This window comes from Arachis hypogaea, chromosome 12 (assembly GCF_003086295.3).
Source record: "Arachis hypogaea cultivar Tifrunner chromosome 12, arahy.Tifrunner.gnm2.J5K5, whole genome shotgun sequence".
Lineage (NCBI taxonomy): Eukaryota > Viridiplantae > Streptophyta > Magnoliopsida > Fabales > Fabaceae > Arachis > Arachis hypogaea.
The window spans coordinates 105595714-105621259 of record NC_092047.1 but is presented as its reverse complement, the minus strand read 5'-3'; the positions used below and the strand labels follow the sequence as shown (position 1 = coordinate 105621259).

At 39.9% G+C, this 25546-nt stretch overlaps 2 non-coding genes across 2 annotated transcripts; both read right to left on the bottom strand.

Annotated features, from left to right (window-relative positions):
• Window positions 1-864: 864 nt before the first annotated feature.
• On the bottom strand, window positions 865-972 carry LOC112731882 (small nucleolar RNA R71). The gene has a single exon (XR_003167634.1). It is a non-coding gene; the product is annotated as a small nucleolar RNA R71 (small nucleolar RNA).
• Window positions 973-9030: 8058 nt separating this feature from the next.
• Window positions 9031-9138, bottom strand: LOC112730808 (small nucleolar RNA R71). Its single transcript, XR_003166616.1, has one exon. It is a non-coding gene; the product is annotated as a small nucleolar RNA R71 (small nucleolar RNA).
• Window positions 9139-25546: the final 16408 nt, after the last annotated feature.

The following is a 25546-nucleotide window of genomic DNA, read 5'->3' as shown; positions in this document are numbered from 1 at the left end:
ATTTCTTCTTAATTAACTAATTATTTTAAACTTTAATTTAATTTAATTTCATTTTTCTTTTTAATTTTTGAATTATAACTTTGATTTTAAATTAAAAATAAAAAAATTATTTTTTTATTTTAATTAATTTTCGAATTCTCTCATCTCTTATCTCCTTCTATTTAATTATTCATCTACTAATACTTCTCTTCCACCCAAAATTCGAACACCATCTTCCTCTCTGTGTTCGAATTTTTCTCTTCCCCTTCTTTTATTCTTCTCTTCTACTCACATAAAGGAATCTTTATACTGTGACATAGAGGATTCCATATTTTCTGTTTTCTTCTTTTTCATATGAGCAGGAACAAGGATAAGAACATTCTTGTTGAAGCTGATCCTGAACCTGAAAGGACTCTGAAGAGGAAGCCAAGGGAAGCTAAAGCACAACTCTCTGGAGAAAATCTGACAGAAATTTTCGAAAAAGAAGGAGACATGGCCGAAAATAATAACAATGCAAGGAAGATGCTTGGTGACTTCACTGCACCAAATTCCAATTTACATGGAAGAAGCATCTCAATCCCTGCCATTGGAGCAAACAACTTTGAGCTGAAACCTCAATTAGTTTCTCTGATGCAACAGAACTACAAGTTTTATGGACTTCCATCAGAAGATCCTTTTTAGTTCTTAACTGAATTCTTGCAAATCTGTGATACTGTTAAGACCAATGGGGTTGATCCCGAAGTCTACAGGCTTATGCTTTTCCCATTTGCTGTAAGAGACAGAGCTAGAATATGGTTGGACTCTCAACCTAAAGACAGCCTGAACTCTTGGGATAAGCTGGTCACAGCTTTCTTAGCCAAGTTCTTTCCTCCTCAAAAGCTTAGCAAGCTTAGAGTGAATGTTCAAACCTTCAGACAGAAGGAAGGTGAATCCCTCTATGAAGCTTGGGAGAGATACAAGGAACTGACCAAAAAGTGTCCTTCTGACATGCTTTCAGAATGGACCATCCTGGATATATTCTATGATGGTCTGTCTGAATTATCTAAAATGTCATTGGACCATTCTGTAGGTGGATCCATTCACCTAAAGAAAACACCTGCAGAAGCTCAAGAACTCATTGACATGGTTGCAAATAACCAGTTCATGTATACTTCTGAAAGGAATCCTGTGAGTAATGGGATGCTTCAGAGGAAGGGAGTTCTTGAAATTGATACTCTGAATGTCATATTGGCTCATAATAAAATATTAACTCAGCAAGTCAATATGATCTCTCAGAGTCTAAATGGATTGAAGGAATCATCCAATAGTACTAAAGAGGCATCTTCTGAAGAAGAAGCTTATGATCCTGAGAACCCTGCACTAGCAGAGGTGAATTACATGGGTGAACCCTATGGAAACACCTATAATTCCTCATGGAGAAATCATCCAAATTTCTCATGGAAGGATCAACAAAAGCCTCAACAAGGCTTTAATAATGGTGGAAGAAACAGGTTTAGCAATAGCAAGCCTTTCCCATCATCCACTCAGCAACAGACAGAGAATTCTGAGCAGAATCCATCTAGCTTAGCAAATATAGTCTCTGATCTATCTAAGGGCACTGTAAGTTTCATGAATAAAACAAGGTCCTCCATTAGAAATTTGGAGGCACAAGTGGGCTACCTGAGTAAAAGAGTCACTGAAATCCCTCCTAGTACTCTCCCAAGCAATACAGAAGAAAATCCAAAAAGAGAGTGCAAGGCCATAGCCTTACATGGTGTGGCCGAACCCAAAGAGGAGGAGGAGGATGTGAATCCTAGTAAGGAAGACCTCCTGGGACGTTCAGTGACCAATAAGAAGTATCCCTTTGAGGAACCAAAGGAATCTGAGACTCATCTAGAGACCATAGAGATTCCATTGAACCTCCTTCTGCCCTTCATAAGCTCTGATGAGTATTCTTCCTTTGAAGAGGATGAAGACATTACTGAAGAGTAAGTTGCTAAATACCTTGGTGCAATCATGAAGCTAAATGCCAAGCTATTTGGTAATGAGACTTGGGAAGATGAACCTCCCTTGCTCACCAATGAACTAAATGCATTGGATAGGCAGAAATTGCCTCAAAAGAAACAGGATCCTGGCAAATTCTTAATACCCTGTACCATAGGCACCATGACTTTTGAGAAGGCTCTGTGTGACCTGGGGTCAGGAATAAACTTAATGCCACTCTCTGTAATGGAGAAACTTGGGATCTTTGAGGTGCAAGCTGCCAGAATCTCATTAGAGATGGCAGACAACTCAAGAAAACAGGCTTATGGACAAGTAGAGGACGTGTTAGTAAAGGTTGAAGGCCTTTACATCCCTGCTGATTTCATAATCCTAGACACTGGGAAGGATGAGGATGAATCCATCATTCTTGGAAGACCCTTCCTAGCCACAGCAAGAGCTGTGATTAATGTGGACAGAGGAGAGTTGGTCCTCCAACTGAATGAGGACAACCTTGTGTTTGAAACTCAAGGATCTCCTTCTGTAACCATGGAGAGGAAGCATGAAAAGCTTCTCTCACTGCAGAGTCAACCAAAGTCCCCACAGTCAAACTCTAAGTTTGGTGTTGGGAGGCCACAACCAAACTCTAAGTTTGGTGTTGAACCCCCACATTCAAACTCTAAGTTTGGTGTTGGGAGGTTCCAACCTTGCTCTGATTATCTGTGAGGCTCCATGAGAGCTCACTGTCAAGCTATTGACATTAAAGAAGCGCTTGTTGGGAGGCAACCCAATGTTATTTAATCATATCTATTTTATTTTCTTTTTGTTATTTCGTGTTTTATTAGGTTGATGATCATGTGAAGTCACAAAAACTACTGAAAAATAAAAAAACAGAATGAAAACAGCACACCCTGGAGGAGAGCAGTCTGGCGTTTAAACGCCAGAAACAAGCATCTGTCTGGCGTTTAATGCCAGAAACAGGCACCAAGCTAGCGTTTAACGCTAGAAACAAGCATCTGCCTGGCGTTAAACGCCAGAAACAAGCAGCAATCTGGTGTTAAACGCCAGGATTGCACAGCAAGGGCGTTTTACACGCCTATATTGAGCAGGGATGTTAAGTCCTTGACCCCACTTGATCTGTGGATCCCACAGGATCCCCTCAGGATCTGTGGGCCCCACAGGATCCCCACATCTTCTTCTCTCCTCTTCACACCTTTTCATAACTCTCTTCCCTAAATACCCTTTACCAATCACCTCAATCACTCTTTCCCATCACCCCCTCATCACTCACATCCATCTTCTCTTCCCCACTAACCCTACCTACCTTCAAAATTCAAACTATTTTCCCTCCCAAACCCAACCCTAATGGCCAAACCCTAACCCTCCCCACACTCTTATATAAACCCCTCATTCCTTCTTCATTTTCACACAACACAACCATCTCTTCTTCCCCTTGGCCGAATACACCCATCTCTCCCTCTCCTCCATTTATCTTCTTCTTCTCCTTCTTTCTTTCTTCTTTTGCTCGGGGACGAGCAAACATTTTAAGTTTGGTGTGGTAAAAGCATAGTTTTTTGTTTTTCCATAACTATTAATGGCACCTAAGGCCAGAGAAGCCTCAAGAAAGAGGAAAGAGAAGGCAATTACTTTCACCTCTGAGTCATGGGAGATGGAGAGATTCATCTCAAAGGTCTATCAAGACCACTTCTATGAATTTGTGGCCAAGAAGAAAGTGATATCTGAGGTTCCTTTCAAGCTAAAAAAGAATGAGTATCCGGAGATCCGACTTGAGATCCAAAGAAGAGGTTGGGAAGTTCTCACCAACCCCATTCAACAAGTCGGGATCTTAATGGTTCAAGAGTTCTATGCAAACGCATGGATCACTAGGAACCATGATCAAAGTGTGAACCCGAATCCAAAGCATTGGCTCACCATGGTTTGGGGGAAATACTTAGACTTCAGTCCGGAAAATGTAAGGCTAGCGTTCAACTTGCCAATGATGGAAGAGAACGCATGCCCCTACACAAGAAGGGTCAACTTTGATCAAAGGTTGGACCAAGTCCTCATAGACATATGTGAGGAAGGAGCTCAATGGAAAATTGACTCAAGAGGCAAGCCAGTTCAATTAAGAAGGCATGACCTCAAACCAGTGGCTAGGGGATGGCTAGAGTTCATTCAACGCTCAATCATTCCTACGAGTAACCGGTCTGAAGTTACTATAGACCGGGCCATCATGATCCATAGTATCATGATTGGAGAGGAGGTGGAAGTTCATGAGATTATACCTCAAGAACTTTACAAGGTGGCTGACAAGTCCTCCACTTGGGCAAGGTTAGCCTTTCCTCACCTCATATGCCACCTCTGCAATTCGGCTGGAATTGACATAGAGGGAGACATCCTCATTGAAGAGGACAAGCCCATCACTAAGAAAAGGATGGAGCAAATAAGAGATCATGGACCTCAACATGAGCATGAGGAAATTCCTCACCATGAAATCCCTGAGATGCCTCAGGGGATGCACTTTCCTCCAACATGGGACAACTAAAGATGGAGCACCAAGAGCATTCCATCATCCTCCATGAAATTAGAGAAGATCAAAGAGCTATGAGGGAGGAGCAACAAAGACAAGGAAGAGATATAGAGGAGCTCAAAAGCACCATTGGTTCTTCAAGAAGAGGAAGACGCCACCCTCACTAAGGTGGACTCATTCCTTAATCTCCTTGTCTATTTATTTTACTGTTTTTTGATTTTTGAGCCTTATGTTTTATTTATGTTTGTGTCTTTACTAGATGATCACTAGTGTCTAAGTGTCTATGCCTTAAAGTTATGAATGTCCTATGAAAAAGAAAAAGAAAAAGCAAGCAGAAAAAGTCAATAGCCCTTAAAACCAAAAGGCAAGGGTAAATAAAAAGGATCCAAGGCTTTGAGCATCAGTGGATAGGAGGGCCTAAAGGGATAAAATCCTGGCCTAAGCGGCTAAACCAAGCTGTCCCTAACCATGTGCTTGTGGCGTGAAAGTGTCAAGTGAAAGCTTGAGACTGAGCGGTTAAAGTCAAGGTCCAAAGCAAAAAAAAGAGTGTGCTTAAGAACCCTGGACACCTCTAATTGGGGACTTTAGCAAAGCTGAGTCACAATCTGAAAAGGTTCACCCAGTTATGTGTCTGTGGCATTTATGTATCCGGTGGTAATACTGGAAAACAAAGTGCTTAGAGCCACGGCCAAGACTCATAAAGTAGCTGTGTTCAAGAATTAACATACTGAACTAGGAGAATCAATAACACTATCTGAACTCTGAGTTCCTATAGATGCCAATCATTCTGAACTTCAATTGATAAAGTGAGATGCCAAAACTATTCAAGAGGCAAAAAGCTACAAGTCCCGCTCATCTGATTGGAGCTAAGTTTTATTGATATTTTGGAATTTATAGTATATTGATGAGCGGATAATTTATACGCTTTTTGGCATTGTTTTTACATAATTTTTAGTATGATTTAGTTAGTTTTTAGTATATTTTTATTAGTTTTTAATAAAATTCACATTTCTGGACTTTACTATGAGTTTGTGTGTTTTTCTGTGATTTCAGGTATTTTCTGGCTGAAATTGAGGGACCTGAGCAAAAATCAGATTCAGAGGTTGAAGAAGGACTGCAGATGCTGTTGGATTCTGACCTCCCTGAACTCAAAGTGGATTTTCTGGAGCTACAAAACTTCAAATGGTGCGCTCTCAATTGCGTTGGAAAGTAGACATCCAGGGCTTTCCAGCAATATATAATAGTCCATACTTTGCCCGAGTTTAGACGATGCAAACTAGCATTGAACGCCAGTTCCATGCTGCATTCTGGAGTTAAACGCCAGAAACAGATTGCAAAGTGGAGTTAAACGCTAGAAACAGGTTATAAACTGGTGTTCAACTCCAAGAAAGACCTCTACACGTGTAAAGCTCAATGCTCAGCCCAAGCACACACCAAGTGGGCCCCGGAAGTGGATTTCTGCATCATTTACTCATTTCTGTAAACCCTAGTAACTAGTTTAGTATAAATAGGACTTTTTACTATCTTTGTAAGGGATTGGGGATTAGTTTTTATGCTATCTTAGACTTTCATGGGGACTGGCCATTCGGCCATGCCTGGACCATTATCACCTATGTATTTTCAAACGGTAGAGTTTCTACACACCATAGATTAAGGTGTGGAGCTCTGCTGTTCCTCATGAATTAATACAAAGTACTACTGTTTTTCTATTCAATTCAAGCTTATTCCTTCTCTAAGATATCCATTCGCACCCAAGAACATGATGAATGTGATGATTATGTGACGCTCATCATCATTCTCACCTATGAACGCGTGCCTAACAAACACTTCCGTTCTACATGCAAACAAGCTAGAATGAGTTTCTCTTAGATATCTAATACAGAGGACCGAGTCTGAGATATTAGAATCTTTGTTGTATAAGTTAGAACCCATGGATGGCCATTCCTGAGATCCGGAAAGTCTAAACCTTGTCTGTGGTATTCCGAGTAGGATCTGGGAAGGGATGGCTGTGACGAGCTTCAAACTCGCAAGTGCTGGGCGTAGTGACAGACGCAAAAGGATAGTAAATCTATTCCAGTATGATCGAGAACCGACAGATGATTAGCCATGCAGTGACAGCGCATTGGACCATTTTCACAGAGAGGATGGGATGTAGCCATTGACAATGGTGATGCCCTACATAAAGCTTGCCATGGAAAGGAGTAGGAATGATTGGATGAAGACAGCAGGAAAGCAGAGATTCAGAGGAACGAAAGCATCTCTATATGCTTATCTGAAATTCTCACCAATGAATTACATAAGTATCTCTATCCTAATCTATGTTTTATTTATCTTTTAATTATTAAAACTCTATATCCATTTGAATCCGCCTGACTGAGATTTACAAGGTGACCATAGCTTGCTTCAAGCCGACAATCTCCGTGGGATCGACCCTTACTCACGTAAGGTTTATTACTTGGACGACCCAGTGCACTTGCTGGTCAGTTGTGCGAAGTTGTGACAAAGAATTAAGATTATGAACGTGCGTATAAAGTTTTCAGCGCCGTTACCAAGGAATGGAACCGTCACGATTTCAGCGCACCAAGTTTTTGGCGCCGTTGCCAGGGATTGTTCGAGTTTGGACAACTGACGGTTCATCTTGTTGCTCAGATTAGGTAACTTTATTTTAATTTTAACCTTTTTGTTTTTATTCTTATTTTTGAAAAATACAAAAAAAATATTTCTTCTTTTTTTTTGTTTTTCCCAATTAATTTTCGAAAAAAAAAATTTCGGAAAATCATAAAATCAAAAATATTTTTTGTGCTTCTTGTTTGAGTCTAGAGTCAAGATTTAAGTTTGGTGTCAACTGCATCTTTTTAATTTTCTAAAAATTATTTTCGAAAATTTCATGCATTGCATTCTTCACGATCTTCAAGTTGTTCTTGGCCAGTCTTCTTGTTTGATCTTCATATTTTCTTGTTTTGTGTTTTTTCTTGTTTCTCATATGCATTCTTGAAACATTAATGTCTAAAGAATAAAAATTTTTTAAGTTTGGTGTCTTGCATGTTTTCTTTTCTTGAAAATTTTTCAAAAATAAGTTCTTGATGTTCATCTTGACATTCAAAGTGTTCTTGGTGTTCATCTTGACATTCATAGTGTTCTTGCATGCATCACATGTTTTGATCCAAAATTTTCATGCATTGAGTCTTTTTGATGTTTTTCTCTTTCTTTATTAAAATTCAAAAATAAAATAAATACTTTCCCTTTTTCACTCATAAATTTTTGAAAATTTGAGTTGACTTTTTCAAAACTTTTTAAAATTTAGTTGTTTCTTATGAGTCAAATCAAATTTTTAATTTAAAAATTCTATCTTTTTCAAAAATCAAATCTTTTTCAATTTTTTTTTCATATTTTCAAAAATTTCAAATTAATTTTCAAAATCTTTTTCTTATTTTTATTCCATATTTTCGAATTCAATGCTAACAATTAATGTGATTGATTCAAAAATATTAAGTTTGTTACTTGCCTAATAAGAAAAGTTCAATCTTTAAATTTTAAAATCAAATCTTTTTGTTTCTTGTTAGTCAAGTAATCAACTTTAATTTTCAAAATCAAATCTTTTTTTAAAAAAATTTCTTTTTCAAATCTTTTTCAAAATAAATTTCAAATCACATCTTTTTAAAATACTAATTTCAAAATCTCTTTCTAACTTCTTATCTTTTTAAATTTATTTCTTATCTTTTTCAAAACCACCTAACCACTTTTTCTCTCTCTAATTTTCGAAAATCACCTTCCTCTTTTTCAAAATTCCTTTTTAATTAACTATTTGTTTTAAATTTTAATTTGATTTAATTTTATTTTTCTTTTTAATTTTCAAAATCTAAATAATAATTAAAATAAAAACAAAAATATTTTCCTTTTATTTTAATTTAGTTTCGAATTTTTTTCTCTTCTCCTTCCTCTACTCTTTTATTCTTCTACTCACATAAAGGAATCTCTATACCGTGACATAGAGGATTCCATATTTTCTTTTGTGTTCTCTTCTTTTTCATATGAGCAGGAACAAGGATAAGAACATTCTTGTTGAAGCTGATCCTGAACCTGAAAGGACTCTGAAGAGGAAGCTAAGGGAAGCTAAAGCACAACTCTTTGGAGAAAATCTGACAGAAATTTTTGAAAAAGAAGGAGACATGGCCGAAAATAATAACAATGCAAGGAAGATGCTTGGTGACTTTACTGCACTAAATTCCAATTTACATGGAAGAAGCATCTCAATCCCTGCCATTGGAGCAAACAATTTTGAGCTTAAACCTCAATTAGTTTCTCTGATGCAACAGAACTGCAAGTTTTATGGACTTACATCTGAAGATCCTTTTTAGTTCTTAACTGAATTCTTGCAGATCTGTGATACTGTTAAGACCAATGGGGTTGATCCCGAGGTCTACAGGCTTATGCTTTTCCCGTTTGCTGTAAGAGACAGAGCTAGAGTATGGTTGGACTCTCAACCTAAAGATAGCCTGAACTCTTGGGATAAGCTGGTCACGGCTTTCTTGGCCAAGTTCTTTCCTCCTCAAAAGCTTAGTAAGCTTAGAGTGGATGTTCAAACCTTCAGACAGAAAGAAGGTGAGTCCCTCTATGAAGCTTGGGAGAGATACAAGGAACTGACCAAAAAGTATCCTTCTGACATGCTTTCAGAATGGACCATCCTGGATATATTCTATGATGGTCTGTCTGAATTATCTAAAATGTCATTGGACCATTCTGCAGGTAGATCCATTCATCTAAAGAAAATGCCTGCAGAAGCTCAAGAACTCATTGACATGGTTGCAAATAACCAGTTCATGTACACTTCTGAAAGGAATCCTGTGAGTAATGGGACGCCTCAGAGGAAGGAAGTTCTTGAAATTGATACTCTGAATGCCATATTGGCTCAGAACAAAATATTGACTCTGCAAGTCAATATGATCTCTCAGAGTCTGAATGGATTGAAGGAATCATCCAACAGTACTAAAGAGGCATCTTCTGAAGAAGAAGCTTATGATCTTGAGAACCCTGCAATAGCAAAGGTGAATTACATGGGTGAACCCTATGAAAATACCTATAATCCCTCATGGAGAAATCATCCAAATTTCTCATGGAAGGATCAACAAAAGTCTCAACAAGGCTTTAATAATGGTGGAAGAAACAGGTTTAGCAATAGCAAGCCTTTTCCATCATCCACTCAGCAACAGACAGAGAATCCTGAGCAGAATCCATCTAGCTTAGCAAATATAGTCTCTGATCTATCTAAGGCCACTTTGAGTTTCATGAATGAAACAAGGTCCTCCATTAGGAATTTAGAGGCACAAGTAGGCCAGCTGAGTAAAAGAGTCACTGAAACTCCTCCTAGTACTGTCCCAAGCAATACAGAAGAAAATTCAAAGAGAGAGTGAAAAGCCATTGATTTAATCATCATGGCCAAACCTACAAGGGAGGAGGAGGACGTGAATCCTAGTGAGGAAGACCTCCTGGGACGTCCAGTGATCAATAAGGAGTTTCCCTCTGAGGAACCAAAGGAATCTGAGGTTCATCTAGAGACTATAGAGATTCCATTGAACCTCCTTATGCCATTCATGAGCTCTGATGAGTATTCTTCTTCTAAAAAGAATGAAGATGTCACTGAAGAGCAAGTTGCCAAGTACCTTGGTGCAATCATGAAGCTGAATGCCAAATTATTTGGTAATGAGACTTGGGAAGATGAACCTCCCTTGCTCATCAATGAACTGAGTGATCTGGATCAACTGACATTGCCTCAGAAGAAGCAGGATCCTGGAAAGTTCTTAATACCTTGTACCATAGGCACCATGACCTTTGAGAAGGCTCTATGTGACCTTGGGTCAGGGATAAACCTCATGCCACTCTCTGTAATGGAGAAACTGGGAATCTTTGAGGTGTAAGCTGCCAGAATCTCATTAGAAATGGCAGACAACTCAAGAAAACAGGCTTATGGACAAGTAGAGGATGTGCTAGTAAAGGTTAAAAGCCTTTACATCCCTGCTGATTTCATAATCCTAGACACTGGGAAGGATGAGGATGAATCCATCATCCTTGAAAGACCCTTCCTAGCCACAGCAAGAGCTGTGATTGATGTGGACAGAGGAGAATTGATCCTTCAACTGAATAAGGACAACCTTGTGTTTAAAACTCAAGGATCTCCTTCTGTAACCATGGAGAGGAAGCATGAAAAGCTTCTCTTACTGCAGAGTCAACCAAAGCCCCCAAAGTCAAACTCTAAGTTTGGTGTTGGGAGGCCACAACCAAACTCTAAGTTTGGTGTTGAACCCCCACATTTAAACTCTAAGTTTGGTGTTGGGAGGTTCCAACCTTGCTCTGAACATCTGTGAGGCTCCATGAGAGCTCACTATCAAGCTATTGACATTAAAGAAGCGCTTGTTGGGAGGCAACCCAATGTTATTTAATCATATCTATTTTATTTTCTCTTTGTTATTTCATGTTTTATTAGGTTGATGATCATGTGGAGTCACAAAAACTACTGAAAAATAAAAAACAAAATGAAAAAAACAGCATTAAAAATAGCACACCCTGGAGGAGAGCAGTCTGGCGTTTAAACGCCAGAAACAAGCATCTGTTTGGTGTTTAACGCCAAAAACAGGCACCAAGTTGGCGTTTAACGCCAGAAACAAGCATCTACCTGGCGTTAAACGCCAGAAACAAGCTACATTTGGGCGTTTAACGCCAGAAACAGGCAGCAGTCTGGCGTTAAACGCCAGGATTGCATAGCAAGAGCGTTTTACACGCCTAATTGGAGCAGGGATGTTAAGTCCTTGGCCCCACTGGATCTGTGGACTCCACAGGATCCCTACCACTTCTTCTCTCATCTTCACACCTTTTCATAACATTCTTCCTCAATTAACCTCCACCAATCACCTCCATTACTCCTCCAAAACCATCATACAACCCACCTACAACCACCCACTTAAATTCAAACCATCACTCCTTCCTTTTCACACATCATAACCACCTAAACCCCCTTGACCGAACCATTCAAACACCTCCATCTCCTCCATTTTCTTCTTCTTCTACTCACTTCTTTCTTCTTTTGCTCGGGAACGAGCAAACCTTCTAAGTTTGGTGTGGTAAAAGCATTGCTTTTTATTTTTTCATAACCATCTAGGGCACCTAAGGCCAGAGACATTCTCATTGAAGAGGACAAGCCCATCACTAAAAAAAGGATGGAGCAAATAAGAGATCATCGACCTCAACATGAGCATGAGGAAATTCCTCACCATGAAATCCCTGAGATGCCTCAGGGGATGCACTTTCCTCCACAGAATTATTGGGAACAAATCAACACTTCCGTAGGAGAATTAAGTTCCAACATGGGACAACTAAGGGTGGAGCACCAAGAGCACTCCATCATCCTCCATGAAATTAGAGAAGATCAAAGAGCTATGAGGGAGGAGCAAGAAAGACAAGGAAGAGACATAGAGGAGCTCAAGAGCACCATTGGTTCTTCAAGAAGAGGAAGACGCCACCCTCACTAAGGTGGACTCATTCCTTAATCTCCTTGTTTATTTATTTTCCTATTTTTCGATTTCTGAGCTTTATGTTTATTTATATTTGTGTCTTATTACATGATCATTAGTGTCTAAGTGTCTATGCCTTAAAGTTATGAATATGAATCCATCATCTCTCTTGAATGAAAAATGTTTTAATTACAAAAGAACAAGAAGTACATGGTTTTGAATTCATCCTTGAAACTAGTTTAATTATTTTGATGTGGTGACAATACTTTTTGTTTTCTGAATGAATGCTTGAACAGTGCATATGTCTTTTGAAGTTGATGTTTATGAATGTTAAATATGTTGGATCTTGAAGAATAAGGAAAAAGGAGACATGTTATTTGATAATCTGAAAAATCATAAAAATGATTCTTGAAGCAAGAAAAAGCAGTGAATACAAAAGTTTGCAGAAAAAAATGGCGAAAAAAGAGAAAGAGAAAGAGAAAGCAAGCAGAAAAAACCAAAAGCTCTTTAAACCAAAAGGCAAGAGCAAAAAGCTGATAGCCCTTAAAACCAAAAGGCAAGGGTAATAAAAAAGGATCCAAGGCTTTGAGCATCAGTGGCTAGGAGGGCCTAAAGGAATAAAATCCTGGCCTAAGCGGCTAAACCAAGCTGTCCCTAACCATGTGCTTGTGGCGTGAAGGTGTCAAGTGAAAACTTGAGACTGAGCGGTTAAAGTCAAGGTCCAAAGCAAAAACAGAGTGTGCTTAAGAACCCTAGACACCTCTAATTGGGGACTTTAGCAAAGCTGAGTCACAATCTGAAAAGGTTCACCCAGTTATGTGTCTGTGGCATTTATGTATCCGGTGGTAATACTGGAAAATAAAGTGCTTAGGGCCACGGCCAAGACTCATAAAGTAGCTGTGTTCAAGAATCAACATACTGAACTAGGAGAATCAATAACACTATCTGAATTCTAAGTTCCTATAGATGACAATCATTCTGAACCTCAATGGATAAAGTGAGATGCCAAAACTATTCAAGAGGCAAAAAGCTACAAGTCCCGCTCATCTGATTGGAGCTAAGTTTTATTGATATTTTGGAATTTATATTATATTCTCTTCTTTTTATCCTATTTGATTTTCAGTTGCTTGGGGACAAGCAACAATTTAAGTTTGGTGTTGTGATGAGCGGATAACTTATACGCTTTTTGACATTGTTTTTACATAGTTTTTAGTATGATTTAGTTAGTTTTTAGTATATTTTTAATAGTTTTTAAATAAAATTCACATTTCTGGACTTTAGTATGAGTTTGTGTGTTTTTCTGTGATTTCAGGTATTTTCTGGCTGAAATTGAGGGACCTGAGCAAAAATCAGATTCAGAGGTTGAAGAAGGACTGCAGATGCTGTTGGATTCTGACCTCCCTGCACTCAAAGTAAATTTTCTGGAGCTACAGAACTCCAAATGGCGCGCTCTCAATTGCGTTGGAAAGTAGACATCCAGGGCTTTCCAGCAATATATAATAGTCTATACTTTGCCCAAGTTTAGACGACGAAAACTAGCGTTGAACGCCAGTTCCATGCTGCATTCTGGAGTTAAGCGCCAGAAACAGATTGCAAAGTGGAGTTAAACGCTAGAAACAGGTTATAAACTGGCGTTCAACTCCAAGAAAGACCTCTACACGTGTAAAGCTCAATGCTCAGCCCAAGCACACACCAAGTGGGCCCCGGAAGTGGATTTCTGCATCATTTACTCATTTCTGTAAACCCTAGTAACTAGTTTAGTATAAATAGGACTTTTTACTATCTTTGAAAGGGATCGGGGATTGGTTTTTATGCTATCTTATACTTTCATGGGGGCTGGCCATTCGGCCATGCCTGGACCATTATCACCTATGTATTTTCAAACGGTAGAGTTTCTACACACCATAGATTAAGGTGTGGAGCTCTGCTGTTCCTCATGAATTAATACAAAGTACTACTGTTTTTCTATTCAATTCAAGCTTATTCCTTCTCTAAGATATCCATTCGCACCCAAGAACATGATGAATGTGATGATTATGTGACGCTCATCATCATTCTCACCTATGAACGCGTGCCTGACAAACACTTTCGTTCTACATGCAAACAAGCTAGAATGAGTATCTCTTAGATATCTAATACAGAGGACCGAGTCCGAGATATTAGAATCTTCGTGGTATAAGTTAGAATCCATGGATGGCCATTCCTGAGATCCGGAAAGTCTAAACCTTGTCTGTGGTATTCCGAGTAGGATCTGGGAAGGGATGGCTGTGACGAGCTTCAAACTCGCGAGTGCTGGGCGTTGTGACAGACGCAAAAGGATAGTAAATCCTATTCCAGTATGATCAAGAACCGACAGATGATTAGCCATGCAGTGACAGCGCATTGGACCATTTTCACAGAGAGGATGTGATGTAGCCATTGACAACGGTGATGCCCTACATAAAGCTTGCCATGGAAAGGAGTAGGAATGATTGGATGAAGACAGCAGGAAAGCAGAGGTTCAGAGGAACGAAAGAATCTCTATATGCTTATCTGAAATTCTTACCAATGAATTACATAAGTATCTCTATCCTAATCTATGTTTTATTTATCTTTTAATTATTAAAACTCTATATCCATTTGAATCCGCCTGACTGAGATTTACAAGGTGACCATAGCTTGCTTTAAGCCGACAATCTCCGTGGGATCGACCCTTACTCACGTAAGGTTTATTACTTGGACGACCCAGTGCACTTGCTGGTCAGTTGTGCGAAGTTGTGACAAAGAATTAAGATTATGAACGTGCGTATAAAGTTTTTAGCGCCGTTACCAAGGAATGGAGCCGTCACGATTTCTGCGCACCATATATTCTCTTCTTTTTATCCTATTTGATTTTCAGTTGCTTGGGGACAAGCAACAATTTAAGTTTGGTGTTGTGATGAGCGGATAACTTATACGCTCTTTGGCATTGTTTTTACATAGCTTTTAGTATGATTTAGTTAGTTTTCAGTATATTTTTATTAGTTTTTAAATAAAAATCACATTTCTGGACTTTACTATGAGTTTGTGTGTTTTTCTATGATTTCAGGTAATTTTTGGCTGAAATTGAGGGACTTGAGCAAAAATCAGATTCAGATGTTGAAGAAGGACTGCAGATGCTGCTGGATTCTGACCTCCCTGCACTCAAAGTGGATTTTCTGGAGCTACAGAACTCCAAATGGCGCGCTCTCAATTGCGTTGGAAAGTAGACATTCAGGGCTTTCCATTAATATATAATAGTCCATACTTTGCCCGATTTTAGATGACGCGAACTGGCGTTCAACGCCAGTTCCATGTTGCATTCTGGAGTTAAACGCCAGAAACAGGTTGCAAAGTGGAGTTAAACGCCAGAAATAGGTTATAAACTGGCGTTCAACTCCAAGAAAGACCTCTCCACGTGTAAAGCTCAATGCTCAGTCCAAGCACACACCAAGTGGGCCCCGGAAGTGGATTTCTGCATCATTTACTCATTTCTGTAAACCCTAGTAACTAGTTTAGTATAAATAGGACTTTTTATTATTGTATTCGAAGTCTTGGTTACTCCGGTTCCCCTCTGGGGCCAAGACCAATGAACTCCATTATCACTTATGTATTTTCAACGGTAGAGTTTCTACACACCATAGATTAAGGTGTGGAGCTCTGCTGTTCCTCATGAATTAATACAAAGTACTATTGTTTTTCTATTCAATTCAAGCTTATTCCAATTCTAAGATATTTATTTGCACTTCAATATGAATGTGATGATCGTGACAGTCATCATCATTCCCAACCTATAAACGCGTGCCTGACAACCACTTCCGTTCTACCTTAGATTGAATGAATATCTCTGGGATTCCTTAATCAGAGTCTTCGTGGTATAAGTTAGAATCCATGGACGGCCATTCTTGAGATCCGAAAAGTCTAAACCTTGTCTGTGGTATTCCGAGTAGGATATGGGAAGGGATGGCTGCGACGAGCTTTAAACTCGCGAGTGCTGAGCGTAGTGACAGACGCAAAAGGATCAATGGATCCTATTCCAGTATGATCAAGAACCGACAGATGATTAGCCATGCAGTGACAGTACATTGGACCATTTTCACTAAGAGGACAGGATGTAGCCATTGACAATGGTGACGCCTAACATACAGCTTGCCATAGAAAGGAGTATGAATGATTGGATGAAGACAATAGGAAAGCGGAGGTTCAGGAGGAACAAGCATCTTCATACGCTTATCTGAAATTCTCACCAATGAATTACATAAGTATCTTTATCTTTAATTTAAATTTTATTTATCTTTTAATTATTAAATCTTCATAATCAATTGAATCCGCCTGACTGAGATTTACAAGGTGACCATAGCTTGCTTCAAGCCGACAATCTCCGTGGGATCGACCCTTACTCACGTAAGGTTTATTACTTGGACGACCCAGTGCACTTGCTGGTTAGTTGTGCGAAGTTGTGACAAAGAACTAAGATTATGAACGTGCGTATTAAGTTTTTGACGCTGTTACCAAGGAATGAACCGTCATGATTTCTGCACACCACGTTGTCATGGTAAAAAAACATAATGGTAGATGGCTGATGAGCGGATATTTTATACGCTTTTTGGGGATAATTTCATATAGTTTAGAGTATGTTTTAGTTAGTTTTTAGTTTATTTCCATTAGTTTTTAGGAAAAATTCATATTTCTGGACTTTACTATGAGTTGTGTATTTTTCTGTAATTTCAGGTATTTTTCTGGCTGAAATTGAAGGAGCTGAGCAAAAATCTGATTCAGGCTGAAAAAGGACTGCTGATGCTGTTGGATTCTGACCTCCCTGCACTCAAAGTGGATTTTCTGGAGCTACAGAACTCGAAATGGCGTGCTTCTAATTGCGTTGGAAAGTAGACATCCAGGGCTTTCCAGCAATATATAATAGTCCATACTTTGCACAAGGATAGACGACGTAAACTGGCGTTCAACGCCAGTCCTCTGCCCAATTCTGGCGTCCAGCGCCAGAAAAGGATCAAAAGCTGGAGTTGAACGCCCAAACTGGCATAAAAACTGGCGTTCAACTCCACAAATGGCCTCTGCACGTGAATTTCTTAAGTCTCAGCCCCAGCACACACCAAGTGGGCCCCAGCACACACCAAGTGGGCCCCAGAAGTGGAGCTCTGCATCATCCATCATAGTTTATCCAATTTTTGTAAACCTAGGCTACTAGTTTAGTATTTAAACAACTTTTAGAGACTTATTTTTTATCTCATGACATTTCAGATCAAAACTTTATATTCTCTGACGGCATGAGTCTCTAAACCCCATTGTTGGGGGTGAGGAGCTCTGCTGTGTCTCGATGAATTAATGCAAGTATTTCTATTTTCCATTCAAACACGCTTGTTCCTATCTAAGATGTTCATTCGCGCTTAACTGTGATGAAGGTGATGATTCGTGACATTCATCACCTTCCTCAAACCATGAACGTGTGCCTGACAACCACCTCCGTTCTATATCCGATTGAATGAGTATCTCTGAGATCTCTTTATCAGAATCTCCGTGGTATAAGCTAGAATTGATGGCGGCATTCATGAGAATCCGGAAAGTTTAAACCTTGTCTGTGGTATTCCGAGTAGGATTCAAGGATTGAATGACTGTGACGAGCTTCAAACTCCTGAAGGCTGGGCGTTAGTGACAGACGCAAAAGGATAGTAAATCCTATTCCAACCGGATCGAGAACCAACCGGTGATTAGCCGTGCTGTGACAGAGCGCGTGAGCGTAGTTTTCACTGGAAGGATGGAAGGTAGCCATTGACAACGGTGATCCACCAACACACAGCTTGCCATAGGAGGACGTGCGTGCGTGAACAAGAAGACAGAGGAAAGCAGAGATTCAGAAGACAAAGCATCTCCAAAACTCCAACATATTCTCCATTACTGCATAAAAAGTAACCGTTAATCCATGCTCTACTGTTTATTCGCAATTCAACTGATAAACATAATTGACTTCCTGACTAAGATTTACAAAATAACCATAGATTGCTTCAATCCAACAATCTCTGTGGGATTCGACCCTTACTCACGTAAGGTATTACTTGGACGACCCAGTGCACTTGCTGGTTAGTGGTACGAGTTGTGAAAAGTGTGATTCACAATTCGTGCACCAAGTTTTTGGCGCCGTTGCCGGGGATTGTTCGTGTTTGAACAACTGACGGATTATTTTGTTGCTTAGATTAGGAAAAAAAATCTTTCTTTTTGGTTTAGAGTCTTTTATTATTTATCCCTTGTTAAAACACTTTAAATTTATAACTCAGTTAGTTAGAACGTGGTGTTTGTGTTCTTGGTAATTAGGTTAGAATCTTTTATACTCTTTTCAAAACCTTTTTCAAAAATAATTTTTCTATTAAATCCTGTGCCAAACTTTAAGTTTGGTGTTTTCTTGTTGATTTCCCTTTGGTTTTCGAAAATTTTGGTTTGGTTTTCTAAAAATTTTAAGTTTGGTGTTCTTTCTTCATGTTCTTGTGTTCTTGTGAGTCTTCAAAGTGTTCTTGAGTTTTCCTTGTGTCTTGATCTTAAAATTTTTAAGTTTGGTGGTCCTTGGTGTTTTCCCTCCAAAATTTTCAAAAACAAGGAGCATTAGATCTAAAAATTTTAAATCTTGTACTATCTTATTGTTTTTCTCTCTCCCCACTAAATTCAAAAATATCTTTTCAAAATATCTCTTCTAACTTCCTAACTTCTTATCTTTTCAAAATTTGTTTCACCTAACTAACTCTCTCTCTCTCTCTAATTTTCGAAAATATCTTCCCTCTTTTTCAAAAATTTCTTTTTTATTAACTAATTAATTTCTATTTTAAAAAAAAATTTTTTAATTTCAAAATTCAAATTCTTTTTAGTTATTTTATTTTATTTAAGTATTTACTTCTTATAAAATAAAATAAATAAAAAGATAAATCAGTCCAAGTTATATCCATATATCCATCATGGACATAAGTGGAAATGAACAGTCCAGGAGGACTCTGGGGTCATATTCTAACCCCTCTACTGCTTCATATGGGAGTAGCATATGCATACCCTCCATTGGAGTTAGTAGCTTTGAGTTGAATCCTCAGCTCATTATCATGGTGCAGCAAAGTTGCCAGTATTCCGGTCTTCCACAGGAAGAACCTACAGAGTTTCTGGCACAATTTTTACAAATTGCTGACACAGTACATGATAAGGAAATAGATCAGGATGTCTACAGACTATTACTATTTCCATTTGCTGTAAAAGATCAAGCTAAGAGGTGGTTAAATAACCAACCTAAGGCCAGCATAAGAACATGGAAACAGCTGACAGAAAAATTCCTGAATCAGTATTTCCCTCCAAAAAGGATGACACAGCTAAGGCTGGACATCCAAGGCTTTAAACAAGGAGATAATGAATCTCTTTATGATGCCTGGGAGAGATACAGAGAGATGCTACGAAAATGCCCCTCTGAAATGTTTTCGGAGTGGGTTCAGTTAGACATCTTCTACTATGGGCTTGCAGAAGGAGCTCAGATGTCTCTAGATTACTCAGCTGGTGGATCTATCCATATGAGAAAGACAATTGAAGAGGCTCAAGAGCTCATTGATACAGTTGCCAGGAATCAGCATCTGTATCTAAGCAGCAACCCTTCCATGAATGAAGAGGTTAAAACAGTAACTGCTGAATTTAGTACTGTAAAACAAGCTGCTGAATTCAACCAGCAATTGGATTTTCTAACAAAGCAGCTAGCTGAATTCAAGGACAGGCTACAGGAGACAAGGATAGCTAATATACATATGGACGAACAGTTTAAGCAAACAAAGCAGCAGCTATCAAGGCAAATAGCAGAAGAATGCCAAGCAGTTCAATTAAGAAGTGGGAAAACATTAAATACCCCACCTCAAGGCATTAAAAATTCAAGAAATGAGCGACCCACCAAAGATTCACCTGAGGACAGTAAGAGCCCAGGGAAAAATAATTCTGGCACTAAAACGCCAGAAAATGGGTGGAAGGCTGGCGCTGAACGCCCAGACCATGCCCAAAACTGGCGTTCAGCGCCAGAAACAAGGCAGGATTGGCGTTCAACGCCAGAAATGGGCAAGAATCTGGCGTTGAACGCCCAAATGGGGCAGAATCCAGCGTTGAACGCCCAAAATGGGTACATTTCTGGCGTTCAGGCGCCAGGAACAGACAGTGAGCTGGCGTCTAACATCACTCCAGCTTCTGACTCTGGCACTCAATTGCCAGTGAGGGATCAGACACACACAAGTGCTGATAACAACCCCTCTAAAAAGGCTTCTTTAACCACTAAGGTTGAGGAATATAAAGCCAAGATACCTTATCCTCAAAAACTCCGGAAAGAGGAGCAGGATAAGCAATTTGCTCGCTTTGCAGATTATCTAAGGACTCTTGAAATAAAGATTCCATTTGCAGAGGCACTTGAGCAAATACCTTCTTATGCCAAGTTCATGAAAGAGATCTTGAGTCATAAAAAGGAGTGGAGAGAAACAGAAAGAGTTCTCCTCACTGAAGAATGCAGTGCAGTCATTCTGAAAAGCTTTCCTGAAAAGCTTAAAGACCCTGGGAGTTTTCTGATACCATGCATATTATAAGGTGATTGAACCAAGACAGCTTTATGCGATCTTGAGGCAAGCATCAACCTGATACCTGCATCCACTATCAGGAAGCTTGGCTTAACTGAAGAAGTTAAACCAACCCGGATATGTCTCCAACTTGCTGATGGTTCCACTAAATACCCATCAGGCGTGATTGAGGACATGATTGTCAGAGTTGGGCCATTCGCCTTTCCCACTGATTTTGTTGTGCTGGAAATGGAGGAGCACAAGAGTGCTACTCTCATTCTAGGAAGACCCTTCCTAGCAACTGGACGATCCCTCATTGATGTCCAACAGGGGGAAATAACCCTGAGAGTCAATGATGATGAGTTTAAGTTGAACGCTGTCAAAGCCATGCAGCATCCAGACACATCAACAGACTGCATGAAAGTTGATCTCATTGACTCTTTGGTAGAAGAGATCAACATGGCTGAGAGTCTCGAATCAGAGTTGGAAGACATCTTTAAAGATGTTCAGCCTGATTTGGAGGATTCAGAGGACATGAAAGAGCCTCTGAACTTTCTTCTGAAAGAGGAAAAACCTCCTAAACCCGAGCTCAAGCCACTACCACCATCCTTGAAATATGCATTTCTGGGAGAAGGTGACACTTTTCCAGTGATCATAAGCTCTGCTTTAAATTCACAGGAAGAGGAAGCACTTATTCAAGTGCTAAGGACACACAAGACAGCTCTTGGGTGGTCCATAGGTGACCTTAAGGGCATAAGCCCAGCTAGATGCATGCACAAAATCCTATTGGAGGATAATGCCAAACCAGTGGTTCAACCACAGAGGCGGCTAAATCCAGCCATGAAGGAAGTGGTGCAGAAAGAGGTCACCAAGTTACTAGAGGCTGGGATTATTTATCCTATTTCTGATAGCCCCTGGGTGAGCCCTGTTCAAGTCGTCCCAAAAAAGGGAGGCATGACAGTGATTCATAATGAAAAAAATGAACTGGTTCCCACAAGAACAGTTACAGGGTGGCGCATGTGTATTGACTACAGAAGGCTCAATACAGCCACCAGAAAGGATCATTTTCCTTTACCATTCATAGACCAGATGCTAGAGAGACTAGCAGGTCATGATTATTACTGCTTTTTGGATGGCTATTCAGGCTATAACCAGATTGTAGTGGATCCCCAGGATCAAGAGAAAACAGCATTCACATGCCCATCTGGAGTGTTTGCTTATAGAAGGATGCCATTTGGGCTATGCAATGCGCCTGCAACCTTCCAGAGATGCATGCTCTCTATTTTCTCTGACATGGTGGAAAAATTTCTGGAAGTCTTCATGGATGACTTCTCAGTATATGGAGACTCATTCAGCTCCTGTCTTGATCACCTGAAACTTGTTCTGAAAAGATGCCAAGAAACCAACCTAGTTTTAAACTGGGAAAAGTGTCACTTCATGGTGACTGAAGGAATTGTTCTTGGGCATAAAATCTCAAACAAGGGAATAGAGGTGGATCAAGCAAAAATAGAGGTAATTGAAAAATTACCACCACCTGCCAATGTTAAGGCAATCAGAAGCTTTCTGGGGCATGCAGGATTCTATAGGAGGTTTATAAAGGATTTTTCAAAAATCGCAAAACCTCTAAGCAATCTGCTAGCTTCTGACACGCCATTTGTGTTTGACACAACATGCCTGCAGGCGTTTGAAACGCTGAAAGCTAAGCTGGTCACAGCACCAGTCATTTCTGCACCAGACTGGACATTGCCATTTGAGTTAATGTGTGATGCCAGTGATCATGCCATTGGTGCAGTATTGGGACAGAGGCATGACAAGCTTCTGCATGTCATTTATTATGCCAGTCGCGTTCTAAATGATGCCCAGAAAAATTACACAACCACAGAAAAAGAACTACTTGCAGTGGTTTACGCCATTGACAAGTTCAGATCATACTTAGTAGGATCAAAAGTGATTGTGTATACTGACCATGCTGCTCTTAAATATCTACTCACAAAGCAGGATTCAAAACCCAGGCTCGTCAGATGGGTATTGCTTCTGCAAGAGTTTGATATAGAAATAAGAGACAGAAAAGGGACAGAGAACCAAGTAGCTGATCACCTGTCCCGGATAGAGCCAGTGGAAGGGACGTCCCTCCCCTTTCTTGGGATCTCTGAGACGTTCCCTGATGAGCATCTATTTGCCATTCAGGAAGCACCATGGTTTGCCGATATTGCAAACTATAAAGCTGCACGGTTCATACCCAAGGAGTACAATAGAATACAAAAGAAGAAATTAGTCACTGATGCAAAGTACTACTTGTGGGATGAACCCTATCTCTTTAAGAGATGTGCAGACGGAATTATCCGTAGGTGTGTCCCCAGAGAGGAAGCACAGAGAATCCTATGGCATTGCCACGGATCTCAATATGGAGGCCATTTCGGAGGTGAGCGAACAGCCACCAAGGTCCTCCAATGTGGCTTCTATTGGCCCACACTCTATAAAGATTCCCGAGAGTTTGTACGTAATTGTGACAGTTGCCAAAGAGCTGGTAATCTGCCTCATGGTTACGCCATGCCTCAACAAGGAATCTTGGAAATTGAGTTGTTTGACGTATGGGGAATTGACTTCATGGGACCTTTTCCACCATCATATTCAAACACTTATATTCTGGTGGCAGTTGACTATGTATCAAAATGGGTTGAGGCTATTGCCACACTCACCAATGATACTAAAACAGTGCTGAAGTTCCTCCAGAAACATATCTTTAGCAGGTTTGGTGTCCCTAGAGTGTTAATCAGTGATGGGGGCACTCACTTCTGCAATAAACAGCTTTACTCTGCCATGGTTCGGTATGGAATTCGCCACAAAGTGGCCACACCATATCATCCACAAACCAATGGGCAAGCTGAAGTCTCTAACAGAGAATTAAAGAGAATCCTGGAACGGACAGTAAATACCCGTAGAAAGGATTGGGCAAGGAGCTTGGATGATGCTCTGTGGGCTTACAGAACAGCATTCAATACCCCTATAGGGACCTCTCCATACCAACTCGTGTATGGTAAGGCATGCCACTTGCCCGTGGAACTGGAACATAAGGCCTACTGGGCAACCAGATTCCTAAACTTTGATGCCAAATTAGCAGGAGAAAAACGATTGCTCCAGCTAAATGAGCTAGAGGAATTCAGATTCACAGCATTCGAAAATGCCAAGCTTTATAAAGAAAAATAAAAAAAATGGCATGACAGAAAGCTGTCATCTAGAATCTTTGAACCAGGACAGAAGGTCCTGTTGTTTAACTCTAGACTCAGGCTATTCCCCGGGAAACTGAAATCCCGGTGGAGGGGACCATACGTGATTACAAGTGTGTCACCATATGGTTATGTGGAGCTTCAAGATATTGATTCTGATAAGAAGTTCATTGTCAATGGACAGAGAATCAAGCATTATCTTGAAGGCAACATTGAGCAAGAATGCTCAAGGCTGAAGCTAGATTAAAAGCTCAGCAAGGTCCAGCTAAAGACAATAAAGAAGCGCTTGCTGGGAGGCAACCCAGCCATGGGGCATTAATCCTCTAAGCATTTTGCCCTATTTTTCTTTTTTTTATTATTTATTTGTCTATATAAAGTTTACTGACACTAAGGTAAAGAATCAATTGCATAAGTTTACAGGTTTACAGAAGGAATTTGCACACAAAACAGAGATAGGGAGCTCAATGGCAAGAAAACGCCAGTAAAGGGGCATTTTGGGCGTTCAGCGCCCAAAATGGGCACCCACTGGGCGCTGAACGCCAGTAATGGCAGCAATTTGGGCGTTCAACGCCAGAAATGGCCACCCACTGGGCGTTGAACGCCAGGAATGGCAGCAAATGGGCGCTGAACGCCCAGGAGATCAGCATTTGGGCGCTGAACGCCCAAAACAAGCAGTGTTTGGGCGTTCAAACGCCAGGAAGACAGGGAGGAGCCAAATCCAATTATCCCACACGTATTTCCATTCTAATTTCAAATTTTATGCTTCAATGCATGATTTTTACATGAACATATCAAGAACCCTAATTTCTAAAATCCTTAATTTCTAAAAATCCATCTTTCCAAATTCAATCCAACTCTTTTCAAAATCTTTTCTGAAAACAAATCTATCTTTTTCACTCAAAAATCTTTTTAACTAATCCATATCTTTTTCAAATCTTCATATTATCTTTTTCAAAATCCAAATTTATCTTTTTCAAAAATCTATCCTATCTTTTCAAAATTAAACTATATCTTCTATCTTATCTTTTTCAACTCAATCTTTTTATCTTATCTTTTCCAATTTTTCGAAAACCCACCCCCCCACCCCTTTTAAATTGGGTTCGGCCTCCCCCCTCCTCCATCACCAAGTGCAGCTCGATCTCCTTCTATCCCTCTCCTTTCTTTTCTTTTGCTTGAGGACAAGCAAACCTCTAAGTTTGGTGTGTTTATCCGAGATCACTAAGATCATGGCTCCCAAAGGAAAACAATCCACTCAAAGAGGCAAGAAAGAGAGCGTTCCAAAACCACTTTGGAATCAAGGGAAGTTCTTATCTAAAGAACATTCAGACCATTATCTTAAAGTAATGGGTCTGAGATCAGTGATCCCGGAAGTTAGATTCGATCTGAAAGAAGATGAATATCCGGAGATCCAGGAGCAAATTCGAATCAGGAACTGGAAAGTCCTAGCTAATCCTGAAACAAAAATAGGAAGGAACATGGTACAGGAGTTCTATGCTAATATGTGGCAGACTGACAAGCAAAGACTATCTGGAACTGCCTGCTACGAATTTCGGACCATGGTCAGGGGAAAGATTGTTCATACCACCCCTGACAAGATCAGAGAGATATTAAAGCTACCTCAGCTAAAGGATGATCCAGACTCCTTCAACAGGAGGATGATGAGAGCAGACATTGGCCTGGATAAGATTCTAGAGGACATATGTATCCCTGGAGCCAGGTGGACCACCAACACAAAGGGCGTCCCAAATCAACTCAAGAGAGAGGATCTCAAACCAGTTGCCA